General features: G+C 36.0%; 2 pseudogenes across 2 annotated transcripts; both read right to left on the minus strand.

The window, feature by feature from the left end:
- Positions 1-3,954: 3,954 nt before the first annotated feature.
- LOC144573017 (receptor-like protein kinase FERONIA pseudogene) lies at positions 3,955-7,021 on the minus strand (annotated as a pseudogene). Its single transcript, XR_013517861.1, has one exon. The product of XR_013517861.1 is annotated as a receptor-like protein kinase FERONIA pseudogene (transcript).
- A 2,342-nt stretch (positions 7,022-9,363) lies between these two features.
- LOC144573018 (receptor-like protein kinase FERONIA pseudogene) lies at positions 9,364-11,061 on the minus strand (annotated as a pseudogene). Its single transcript, XR_013517862.1, has one exon. The product of XR_013517862.1 is annotated as a receptor-like protein kinase FERONIA pseudogene (transcript).
- Positions 11,062-14,030: the final 2,969 nt, after the last annotated feature.

Here is a 14,030-nt window from a genome sequence, read left to right on the forward strand (position 1 = left end):
AAGATGAATATTGTAAAATTACAAGATGAATACTATAAAATTAACATAAAAATACTGTAAAATTAACATATCAATACTCCATATCGCTTCTCTATCATCTCTTTTCTCTAGATTTTTACAAGATAAATACTGTAAAATTACAAGATGAATACTGTAAAATTAACTGGGGAAATACTGTAAAATTAACAGATCAATACTCCATATCGCTTGACTATCATTTCTTTTCTTCAGATTTCCACAAGATGAATACTATAAAATTAACAGGAGAAATACTATAAAATTAATAGATCAATACTCCATATCGCCTCTCTATCATCTCTCATCCATATCGCATCTCTCAGATCATCTCCTCATATCTCCTCCATATCAAAATTCAACAGAAATAAAAAAATAATTACGAGATCCCTTACTGCATCAAATCAAACAACAAATTCAAATAAAAGTTCAAATAAAAGTTCAAAAAAATGCTAGATCCGTTAATTTATCAAATCAAACAACAAATTCAACATAAATAAAGAAATAACTCACTAGATTTAAATTTGCCATGTTCTTCGTGAGATGTAATCGTAAGTAAATTTTAGTCGCTGCTTCCAAGTAAGATGCAATCATAATCAAATTTGTACATCTTTGTGAGAAATCAGGGTTAGATCCTAAACCTCGCGATTTCTGCCTCTCCAAATCGAATTGACTGATTTCACCAGATCTGAAATAGAGGAGACAAGTTCGTCAGAGAAAGAGCAGGAGGTGGAGGTGTAGATGGGGTCGGAGAGGCGAGGGGAAGGACGAAGATTAGACGAGACGAGACGATGAGATCAGGATTTTTTTTATTTGAAAGCCCTTTAGAAAAGTTGGAGGCGGTTGTTTAAAATAAGAAAGTTAGAGGCGAACAGTTAAAATAGGAAAGTTAGTGACAGTTTAAACCAGTGTTATCAAAACCGGACCGGACCGGCCGGTTGGACCGGAAAAAACCAGAACCGGTCACCAGTTCGGTTCGGTTCGGTTGAAATATCACTTCTGAAATTGAGCCGAAAAAACCGAATTAATTAACCGGTTTTTATTCAAAAACCGTGAACCAATCTTAAAAAAAAACCCGATTTTAATCTTGATTCACTTTTTCACGCATAACGAGGAGAGAGAGAGCACAAAAGACCCTCTTGGTTAAGAGGGGTATGGCCTTTTGTCACGTGTCACCAGTACTAGTACTAGTACTAGTACTAATTTTTATCTCATATAATTTTTATAAAAGACCCTTGTATTTTAAATATTATAAATAAGTCAATCAAGCATAGTATACACTACAATTTTTATATACACACACTACAATTATTTATATACACATCTTAAAACAATAATAATTATTATTTTATTAATTACATTTTTATGAAATTTGGTACTGAAAAGTTATACATTCATATATTTTTATAACTCAGTAAACTTATCATACACAAATTTAAAATAGTGGGATGTTATATTTTTCCCAAAAAAAAAAAACTTTGTCATTTGTTGATAAAAGAAGTAATTTTATTATATTTTGGGAATAAAATTTTAATTAATCTACAAATTTATAATTATTATTAAATATGTATGTTTGTCTTCATTATATAAAAAAAATTATATGTACAATATATATTGTAAATATATAAGTAATTAAAAAATCAGTAATTGAACCGGTTGAATCACTGGTCCAACCAGTGAACCATTGAACCGAAGCTTTAGCGGTTCGATGTCCGGTTCGGTTCTGATAACATTAGTTTAAACCTGATCCAATCAACACTGTAGACAAATAGTGGACAAAGGTCTGTGAACCATAATCTTTTTTCCAAGTTAAGAGATGCTTAAATGGCTCTCTGTGTGAGTAATAAGTTGACCACCTCATAGATAATGTCATTAACCTGATCTTTTCCAGAGAAAGCATAACGAAGCTGCTCCTTACCTGTCCAGGCATAGGTGCTAATTAAAGTTTTTAATGAAGTCGAGTGAGGTCTGATACGAAAGGCAGCATGGGCATCAAATACGAATGCAACCGGAATTCCATGTCGCACCCGTGATAAAAAATTGTAGACACGGTAGAAAAAAATTCAATCCACAAAACTTTTCGACCAACAAATCACATAATGGAATTTCATTTTAAACGAAGGTATTTGTTGAGAATTCATTGTGCGCCGGTGAAAAGACCCACATCCGTTCTCTTCCCTTTTTGCCACCTGCATAGAGGTGAAATCGATCGCTCCTCCGCACCCTTAGTTCCGATGAGATATCTTGTAGCTTCTTCCATGCTTATTATTTCTTCATTATTTCATCATGATGTTTTCGGTTCTGTAAGCTATATATAGGTATTTATATATTAATTTCAAGTATTCACTGTTTTTCTATCCACTGTACTCTGATTACGATGAATGAAGGAAACTCAGGTGAAAAAGAACACCGAACAGAATCAACAAAACCTCTATAATTTTTTTGAAATTAAATTATATGTATTTCTTCAAATGAACTTTTTCCAATCACCCCAGTGAAATCCTAACATTAATTATACTATATTCTGTATAACATATCTAGCAAATTCACACATTATCACAGTCCTTTTGAGTTCAGGATCTGAGAGAAAACAGCACCAAGAGTGAGTCCATCAGAACCTAGCTATCCTCACCTGGCATCATGAAAAGTGGCAACAGAAGCTGATATAAAAGAGTTATAGCTATATGCAGTGGTATTGTTACTTGTAATATTTGTCTCCTCTGGTATCGACATAGTCGTACTGTCACTTGTCTTTTCTTCTTTGGATTCCCTTTCCTTCTTTTTCTGGCTTTTGTAGATCACAAATAAGCAGATACAGCCACCTAATAAAAAGAGGAGCAAAATACTGCTAGCGACTCCACCTACGATTGCCAGGACATTTCTTTTTGAGTCATGATGCATCTTACTATCAGTCTTGCTTGGGTCAATTGTATGGTATGCTATCGGTACCGGGTTCAAACCCGCAAGGTTGTTTTCTGCCATGCTCATCTTAAACACCTCAAGACCATTCAATATCGCATCATAGAAGATAGGTTGCGCTTTTGTCAAAAAAAAAAACTAATAAAAGAAAAAAAAACAAAAGACATAGGTTGCGTCAGTGCATCTGGGTGAAGTTCAATCCACACATATTTTTGACCCGACCTGGTTGCAATAACAACGTAATCCTTGTAAACGGGTATACCAATTCCACTACTCTGCTTAATTACATCAAATTCACTCTGTGCAGTCTGCTTATTAATATAAATATTGAAAACCCGTTGGTTCTGGAAAATTTTTTATTCATAGAAATTATGAAAAAGGTAGAGAGAGAAACAGAAAGAGTGTATGATTTGTAATATTGGTAAAAAGATCGGTATAGATTTTACCGATTCTAAAAATTAAGATAGTTAGGATATATAGAAATTCTACCTATCTAAACTCCATTTCAAACAAAGCTATAGTAATTCATGTTGCTGCGAATAGATGGGAGAAATAAAAATAATAGATTAGGATCGGTAGAATTTCTACCTGTCCTAACTGTTTGATAGTTTAGATAGGTAGAATTTCTACCTATCCTAACTTTTTTATTGTTAATAATACATAGTGCATAAAAGTCAAGAGCTCAAGGGAACCTATCAGAAATCAACCTCAGGGTCCCTGTCACTATGAAGTCCAGTACCTTTACCAGTAAAAACCTGAATAAAAATATCAGATATCAAGCTCAAGGAATGAGGGAAACCTATCAGGCAAGGGGTCATTAGGTCACAAGCGAACAATGTTGATAAGATTTCTCACAAACAAAAAATCAACACCATAAATTTTCTTCGATATTCATTTTAAGATGATCCAAACAAAGTATTTTAATGGAATATGTTCATCTATTGTTTCTCCACTCTCCAGTTTTATTATTTTCTATTTCAAACATCGGTACAAATTACACATATCTGGTTTATCGGAATATCAAAGCAACATATTTATTGCCAATCAATAAATACTTATATACTACATTCACTAAAACGAAACAAACAAGTTTCACACGATATCACCGATTCACCTCCCCTCTGGGTTCATGATCTGTGAGAAAACGGCACTAGTCGTGAGCCTGTCAGAATCTACACTTGCAATGCTCCTTCCTCCCATGCTGAAAGTAGTTGTAGTGCTAGTCGATTCGGTAGTAGGTTCATCAGATAGCTCTCTCCTTCCATGGGGGACAAATGGACTCTCCTCTGCTGAGGTGGTCCCACCAATCATACTCCCACTCTCATCTGCACTGGCTTGCAGCTGCTGAGCAAATTCTAAGTTCCAAAGCACATCTCCGATTGTCGGTCGGTCGATAGGTTGCTCAGCCAAACAATTTTTGGCTGTCTCTGCAAATTTTTTGAAGCATTGAGGTGCAATTTTGCCTCTTAGGTATGGATCTATGATATCTTCTAGAATTCCCTTCCTCTGACAAAACACGGCCCACTCCGACAGGCACACTTGCTCTCTTGGCAGATTAGCAATTATCACCGGCCTTGCACATAACACCTCAAACAAAACTACACCGAAGGAATACACATCAGATTTATTTGTCAACTGTTGCCGCTTAAAGTATTCTGGGTCTAGGTATCCGATACTCCCCTTTACAACTGTGCTTACATGTGATTGGTCCAATGTAGGCCCTGTTTTTGACAACCCGAAATCTGACATCTTTGCAACCCATTTTTCATCTAGAAGAATGTTGGTTGATTTCACGTCACGGTGGATTACAGTATGCTTGGCACCTGTGTGGAGGTAGTGGATTCCCCGAGCTGCACCTATGCAAATTTCAAGCCTTTGATTCCAAGTAAGAGGTGCATTTCGGGATTTGTAGAGGTGTTCTCGGAGTGTCCCGTGAGCCATGTAATCGTAGACCAGTATCATTTCATTTTGATCATCACAGTACCCGATAAGAGAGACAAGGTGACGGTGACGGAGCTTTGACAGCATCTCAATCTCTGTTTGGAATTCGTGAAAACCTTGATCAGATAATGGGTTTGCCCGCTTGATTGCAACCTTAGTTGACCCATTATCAATTTCACCCCGGTAAACTCTTCCAAACCCGCCAACACCGAGAACTCGGGAATCATCGAACTCATTTGTCGCTGCCAAAATTTCGGTGAATGAAAAATGCCGGCAGATATTGGCTGGCAGAGGTGAGTTGTAGCTACCATTACCGGTACCAGTACCTCTACCAGTAGTATTCGTATTGGATGAAATATCAGATTGCGAATTTGAAATCCCGTAGATAGAGAGTGGGGTCCACACAGTTGTACCATCACTTATCTTACCCTCTACAGACTCCGTTTCTTTCTTTTTCTGACGTTTGCATGTCAAAAACAAGAAATAAACAATTAAGGAAAAAAACAAAACACCACAAGGGACCCCAATGGCCAAGCCAATGATTTTCGCAAGCTTTTGCTTCAAGGAATTATGGTTACCATTTGTCGAGTTTGGGTTGATTGTGTTTTGGGCTATAGGCACTGGGTTCAGACCAGCAAGGTTGTTCTCGGATATGCTCATTTTAAAAACCTCAAGACCATTCAATATTGAATCAAAGTACTCAGTTTTTGTCGAAAGATCCGGGTGAAGTGCGACCCACATATCCATTTGACCCAACCCAGCAGTAATAACCACATAATCCATGTAAGTGGGTATACCGATTCCTCCACTGTATACTATAACATCGAATTGGCTTTGTGCTGTCTGGTTATTAATGTAAATAAAGAATACCCGCTGGTTAGGCTTGGTCATTGGGTATTGTATCTCGCAAAAATGGAATCTGAGGAGGTAATTGAACCCAGCATCTACGTTTAGGATCCAAGTGAGATTGTAATTCAAGTTGATTTGTGGGTTGGGCCCCATTGATCGTGCCGTCTCATACACTTGAACTGGTGCAATATATTGTGGAATATTTGGTGGATATTCAATTGTCACATTAGTGTCATTTTGAAAGGTGACACCAAAAGCTGCACCAAAAAGATAGTTTGAGTCGTCCTCCCATGAGCGGTACAAACCTGAGTCTTCAGAAGGAGCTAAGGGCCGGCCGCCTACATTGAGCCGGTACATTGTTTGGAAAGCCGTACCTTGGTCATACGGAAATGGGGTATCAGCACCATCAGCATAGTAAGTTCTTGGAGAACTGAAGATATCAGGAGACGACATGATCTCAATTCCATTTACAAAAGCATATGCATTTGGCTGCTTGGTAGATGGTGAAAAGGTTAAATTTAGAGTACTTGACGTGACATTGATGGAGAATTCCCGAATGAGGTACGCATAGTTCAGCGCATTTACAGTTATCAAGGCACTGAAATTGGAGAGAAGAGTGTAAGGGCCAGCAGTGGAAGTGAAGAATGAGTTGGCTGCCGGGTAATTTGAATAATTTGTGGGATAGAAATAGAGGCGGAGGAAGTATCGGCCGGGAGAGAGAGGGAAGGAGTAGGTATAATTTGCGGTGAAGATACGGGCAGTACTGAATGGTTCTTTTGGTACCGCTGGGTCCTGGTACGGGATTTTTGCATTTTGGCTGGCTTCATTAGAAATATATTTTGAACCAATGTCTCCAACCCAGGAGAGGTTCTCATCAGTATCGAGGGAGGTTTCTGATGTGCCACAACTTAACAGGATGTGAGTGGCATTGGAGTCTGCCGTGAAAGCCGGGACGGCAAAATGGAGGGTTAAGAGAGGAATAAATATTAGGATTAGAGAACATGTCACGGATTTCATTGTTTGGGATCTTGTTTTGTGAGATTATTGATGGAAATTGAGCACAAGGTTGATCCAAAATTATATCAGATCAGTGTGTAAAACTGCAAAAGTTACTGAGAAGAAGGTGATAAGTGGAGTAGAAGGGATTACCAGTATAAGCTAAGAGCATCAAAAAGGGATAGAAGTCAGTAGAACCAACAATTGAGGTAAGAGGAACAGAGGAGAAAAGGTTACCAGAGAGAGAACTATGTGCGGAGCGTCTAATACCAAACTAGTTTAGTTTTGGATGTGTCTATATAGAGATATGATCATAGCTGAGGCAGACTAGTAGTCAATTAAGACTGGAAGCATGGACACGGCTTCCAGACTGGCAGCGACAGATTCCTAAAGGCAAATCGGATTTCCTGTGACATCATCTTTATACTTGAGTCAGGTTGTGTAATTTCGCTTTAGTAACTAGTCATCAATTATGAGAAACCATACCGACAAGGCTGCAATTGATCTATTATTTTTATATATGTAAAAAAATCAGAACTGGGGACGAGTCAAAGTGAGGGAAGAATTAGGCAGATTCCTAAAGGCAAACGTGGGGACCACAAGTCATGATCAGGCTAGTGGATTCTAACGAATTGCTCTTGAGGCTGCAGATGGGATGGGGGTTATCTGTAGCCTCAAGAAAATGTGAGCGCGTTTGCCTTATTCCCCCCTTGTAAATCTTGATGGAATTTTTATTTTAATTTTTGTGGTATGTACCCGTGTTGTAAAAAAAATTCGTTTAGGCTGATTAATTGGTCGATTAGTTTGGCGGTGATCAAACTATCATTAATTTTTTTAACTAATTGACTGATTATTTCCGATGATAGCCGATTATTTCTGATTAATCGCTGACGCTACCCTGTTCGTCCGATGACCGCATACCATTATTTACAACATTGGTAGGTACTAATGCTATTTCAAGTAGTGATGTAAATAATGGTTATCAGATGTATAAGATACTGTCAAGTAATTAATTGAAAATAATTGAGAATAATCGGTCATAATTGGAAATATTCGGCAGGGTTACTGTAGCAGTATGGTATTGTAACGGCTAGGGTTAGGTTTAGGTTTTTTTAAAACTTTGATACCAAGTGGAAAATTAGAAAAATGAGTTGTATGGATTCTTTTGTTCTCTTGGACTTATATAGACGTTACATTTTCATTCATAACTCTACGATTCTCTATAATACTTATCTTATCAAAATGACCCTATAGTTCTATAAAATGCATAAACATACATAAATCTCAACAAAATTAGCAAAGAGATAATGAAAAAGAAAAAACAATAATTTGAATGATGAGTCCATAACAATTTACTGGGCTTCAGACCCAAAATTATCTTATTTGAATATTATTTTTCAAAGTATAATAGTACAGTGGGCCAGAACCTGACTCAATATTGTGGCTTTATGGATTAGCAACCCATAAAATAATTTACCGATAATGGAGAATCATTGATACAACAAAAACACATGCATATTTTGTTTCAATTTGAGAAAGGACAGTATAGAACCGCAAAAGAGAGAGGATGAAACAGATATGCCTCAAAGATGCATGCCAATTGTTTACACAGCTGATTTAAATTTGAGGAACTTTCTTTTGATTTTCAGTATATCACCTACCTACTAAAACAATAGCTAACTGACTGAAAATAGAAATTTTCTTAATATTTGTTTAAGAAAGAAACAACATAATCTACAATTTCTCACAAGCAACATCTACACATTCTAAATCTTTAACCATAAGACAGCTCATTAACATCGTGGTGAAGTTTATTTTGCCAATCAGTATAATTAATAATGTTCAAACAAATAATTCAATTTTATACCAGTAAAAAACAGACCTAAAAGAACAGGTCAAGCATGGTGAAAACAGAGGAGCCTAATCTGAACCGATTAAGTTAAGAGATGCTTAAATGGCTCTCTGTGTGATAATGTCATTAACCTGATCTTTTCCAGAGAAAGCATAACGAAGCTGCTCCTTACCTGTCCAGGCAAAGGTGCTGATTAAATTTTTTAATGAAGTCGAGTGCGGTCTGATACGAAAGCCAGCATGGGCATCAAATACGAAATGCAACTGGAATTCCATGTCGTATCCGTGATTGGAAATTGTGGATAAGGTAGAAAAATTCAATCCACACAACTTTTCGACCAACAAATCACATAGTGGAATTTCATTTTAAATGAAGGTATTTGTTGAGAATTCATTGTGCACCGGTGAAAAGACCCACATCCGTTCTCTTCCCTTTTTGCCAACTGCACAGAGGTGAAATCGATCGCTCCTCCGCACCCTTAGATCCGTTGAGATATCCTGTAGCTTCTCCCATGCTTATTATTTTTCCATTATTTCATCATTATGGTTTCGGTTCTGTAAGCTATATATAGGTATTTATATATTAATTTCAAGTATTCACTGTTTTTCTATCCACTGTACTCTGATTATGATGAATGAAGGAAACTCAGGTGAAAAAAAACACTGAACAGAATCAACAAAACCTCTATAAATTTTTTCAAATTAAATTATATGTATTTCTTCAAATGAACTTTTTCCAATCACCCCAGTGAAATCCTAACAGTATACAATATTCTGTAACATAGCTAGCAAATTCATACATTAGCACAGTCCTTTTGAGTTCAGCATCTCAGAGAAAACAGCACCAAGATTGAGTCCATCAGAACCTAGCTATCCTCATCTGGCATCATGAAAAGTGGCAACAGAAGCTGATATAAAAGAGTTATAGCTATCTGCAGTGGTACTGTTACTTGTAATATTTGTCTCCACTGGTATCGACATAGTCGTACTGTCACTTGTCTTTTCTTCTTCAGACTCCCTTTCCTTCTTTTTCTGGTTTTTGTAGATCACAAATAAGCAGATACAGCCACCTAATAAAAAGAGGAGCAAAATACTGCTAGCGACTCCACCTACGATTGCCACGACATTTCTTTTTGAGTCATGATGCATCTTACTATCAGCCTTGCTTGGGTCAATTGTATGGTATGCTATCGGTACCGGGTTCAAACCTGCAAGGTTGTTTTCTGCCATGCTCATCTTAAACACCTCAAGACCATTCAATATCGCATCATCGTACATAGGTTGTGTCAGTGCATCTGGGTGAAGTTCAATCCACATATCCATTTGACCCGATCCGGTTGTAATAACAACGTAATCCTTGTAAACGGGTATACCAATTCCACTAGTCTGATCAATTACATCAAATTCTCTCTGTGCAGTCTGGTTATTAATATAAATATTGAAAACCCTTTGGTTCAGCATGGTTATGGGGTACTGAATCTCACAAAAGTGGAATCTCAGGAGGTAGAAGAATCCGGCATCTATGGTTAGGATCCAAGTGAGATTGTAATTAAGGTTGATTTGAGGGTTCGGACCCATTGATCTTGCTGTCTCGTACACTATAACCGGTGCTATATATTGTGGCATAGTTCTTGGATACTCAATTGTGACATTTGAATCATTTTGAAAGGTGACACCAAAAGCCGCACCGAATATGTACCTCGAGTCATCATCCCACGATCGGTACAAACCACCAGAGTCTTGCGAAGGACCTAAGGATTGGCCGCCTACATTGAGCCGGTACATGGTTTGAAAAGCCATACCTGGGTTGTATGGAAACTCGGTCGGCTTATCACCATTAGCCAAGTAAGCGTTTGATAAACTAAAAATATCTGGAGATGACACAATCTCGATACCATTTATAAATGCGTATTCGTTTAGGTAATTGGTAGATGGCGTGAAGGTTAGTTTTAGAGTAGTTGAAGTGACATTAATGGAGAACTCCCGAATGAGATACTTATAATTCAAAGCCTCCGCTGTAAGCCAGGCACTGAAATTGGAAAGAAGAGTGTAGGGGCCCGCAGTGACAGTAAAGTACGAGTCAGATGCGAGGTGGTTCGAATAGTTGGTGGGGTAAAAGTAGAGTCGAAGGAAGTACCGGCCCGGTGAGAGAGGGAAAGTGTAGGTATAACTTGAGGTGAAGATACTGGCAGATGTGAATGGTACCTCTGGTACAGACTCGTCCCGGTACGGGATGGCCAAAGTTTCTCTGGTTGCCTGAGAAATGTATTTTGAATCAATGTCACCGACCCATAGACGGTTATTTTTGATGTCTTGGATGGTACCTGATGTACCACAGCTTAAAAGGATGAGTGTTGAATCGGTTGCCAAAGCTAGGACAGTGAAATGGAAGAACAAGAGGGAAGGAAAGATTAGGATGAGAGATGAGATGATGTAAGTCATTGTTCAGTAAAAGTGATTGAGAAGGAATTTGATCAGTGTCTAGTGCCAAATTACCAGCTGGGAATATTGATATATATATAGTTGGTTGAGTCTAAGGTACAACTGTTGCTGAGCAAGCTATTTGATCCGAGTCAACAATGGCCAATTTTTTTTTTTTTTAGTTACCACCCAGAAAATCAAAATTAATTGATTATCACCCCAATCAATATATTTCAAAACATACCACCTATGCGAACCTAGTCCGCACACCAAACTGGGCTAGCACGTAGACTGGAGATGCGCACCGATTTGGTGCGTAGACTGGGTTGGTGCACCAAATTAGTCACTGCTGTCCAGTATGCGCATAAAAAGCACTAATTACGTGCACCAATCGAATCTGCACACCAAATCGGTAGACCAATCCAATTTGGTACGTGAACTGGATCTGTGTAGGTGGTAGAAAATAAAATTTGGCTTAATGGGTGGTAATCAATTAATTTTGATTTTCCGGGGTGGTTACTAAAAAAAATTTCGGCAACAATGGCAAAGCACAAGGAGTGACTTCCCTGAAATTTACAAATTATATTACAAATTTATAGATTTATTTTATTTTTTTCGTTTAAAATTGACACTTTTGATCGATGAATACAGTTTCTTCCTCCGCTAATATGAGTCAATATAGTCGGAATCAGTGTTTGCCTTTTTTTATTTTTTATTTTTGATGATTACTGTTTGCCTTTAATAATGGAGGATTTATGGTGTCGGTGAAGGTGACACCGTTTTTGATAATTATCCATTCAGTTACAATTTTTAGTGACATATGATTGCAATAATTGTTTTGTATTAATAATTTAAATTTTATAATTTTAAATCATGCAAATAAACCATTGATTTCATTCAATATTACAAGCAATGCATATATGTGAAAAATTATAATATTTACAGTTTGTTTATTCCAAACAACACGTCGGAAAACGACGGCAGGTTATGCATGGTTAATTATGATCGTTGATCTTTTTTATCTTCTACCAAAAGAATTTCATATTCCATATTTATTATGAACAAAAGTTCTATGTGACATAAAACTTTCAATGTTCAAGTTATATCCTTTTTACAAAAAAAAAACTTAAAATTTTAATTATTACCGTAGTAAAAATATATATGAAAATAGTCATAAGATGGATCATTTTTCGTTATATGTAAATTGAAAATATGAAGCAGAAAAGCTCAAATGCCTCTATTTTTTTTTGTTGTTGCATCATGTCTTTACTTTTTAATTTTCTAATAACAAAAATTCTAAAATTTATATATCAATATAAAATCGTTAGATGTGATTTATATTATTTTCTCTACATGCATATATACAATTATTATTTTTTAATTTTGATTTTAGATAAATTAATAAGTTGAAAAATTAACATCCATAATTTATTTATATTGGTGTATTTTTGCAAGCTATTGATATTAATCAAAACAAATTTGAATAATCTGAAATATATGATCTTTTAAGTGCGAAATTGAGAAAATGATATATATCATATCTAATGATTTATTTTGGTTTTTAAGTCATAAATTGTAAAATATTGCATTTCTAAAAAATAGAAACATGATAAAACACAAAAATGAATATATTTGAGCATTTTTTTTTTTAAATTATACAAGATCCGAAGGAATTGCAGAGACCTGTTATTCTAAATCTAACATTTCATTTGTTTTGAGAGTTATGCATAAAAAAACAATTTCTATTGAGATCTGTACATTTCAAAAAAAAAAAAAAAAAGATTTGAAATAACATAAACCATGCAATTCCTTTGAATTGCAGCAGATTAATTTCCTAAATTACCTCTTTTAATCTATGAAATTTGGAGCTCAAACTAAAAAAAAAAAAAAAATTACCTTTTTTATCACCTAAAAATGACAGATATAAAATATATTTTCCAAAATTGGAGAAGAACCGAATTAGGAGAGCTCATACTTGACCAGATTTATAGAAGCAAAGATGGGGGCCACATGTCATAGCCAGTTTAGTGGTCTCCAACTAATTGCTCCTCAGACTCCAGCTGGAATGCTGGATTGACTATACATACTGGTCTGGTCTATTCGACTTGAGGAGCTGGAGAGCAAATGCAACCGCGTTGCGCAATTTCCATTCTTGTAGTTAGTCTCACTTCCTTCCCTTCATCAATATTATCAAAAAATTTATAGTAAAACAAAGTCACATTAAGAACATGTGCAGTTGTAACAGGAATATGCAGAATGAAATTTCACGTGTACGGATTCATGTGCCGATTCAGAATTTTTGTCAACAAAAAAATAACGATTTAAATAGTTAATCATATTCAAACATATTAGCTAATTGGGTATTAGATAAAAAAAAAACAACACTCTAATTTCTAATTTTCAATGTTCTGACTTTTAATTTCTAATACGTACTCTGACCTCTAATTCTAATTACAAATTAGAATTCAATAAACTTATAATAATTCTAATCCTAAATTTAACATTAATTACAAACCAAAAATTCAGAGGGGGGCAAATAAAATTCCAGAATGAGGCAAAGTAAAACCAAACTCATAAATTTGTATAAAACTTCAAAATCTAGTAAGAGGCAACTGCCCCTCTCTAGAGTAACACTGAATCTGCGCCCGTGTACGGTATGAAAACTCATACCATAAGTTTTGAAGTTACATTGAGGAGATTATATGTACGCTTCACGAAATAGTTCACAGATAATCTGAAATCCCACTAACACTAAAGTTCACAGATAATCTGAAATCCCACTAAAGTTCACAGATAATCCCTTTTTCAGTCCATTAGTCATTAGTGAGTAATATTGACTCACATGGTTTTGAGAATAAGGGCATGTTTGGTGGCACCCATTCCTATGGGTTTTAAAAGTAAAAATTGAGGTAATGGTATTTTTATCTATATGGTGTTCGGCAGTTTGATAAAATACTCATTACTCATTATTGTACACATTTTGCAACACACCATGCTCTCTACAATAGCTTTTGTTGAAAGAAAAAGACTTCACTCAC

This window comes from Carex rostrata, chromosome 21 (genome assembly GCF_964058835.1).
Source record: "Carex rostrata chromosome 21, lpCarRost1.2, whole genome shotgun sequence".
NCBI classification, from domain to species: domain Eukaryota; kingdom Viridiplantae; phylum Streptophyta; class Magnoliopsida; order Poales; family Cyperaceae; genus Carex; species Carex rostrata.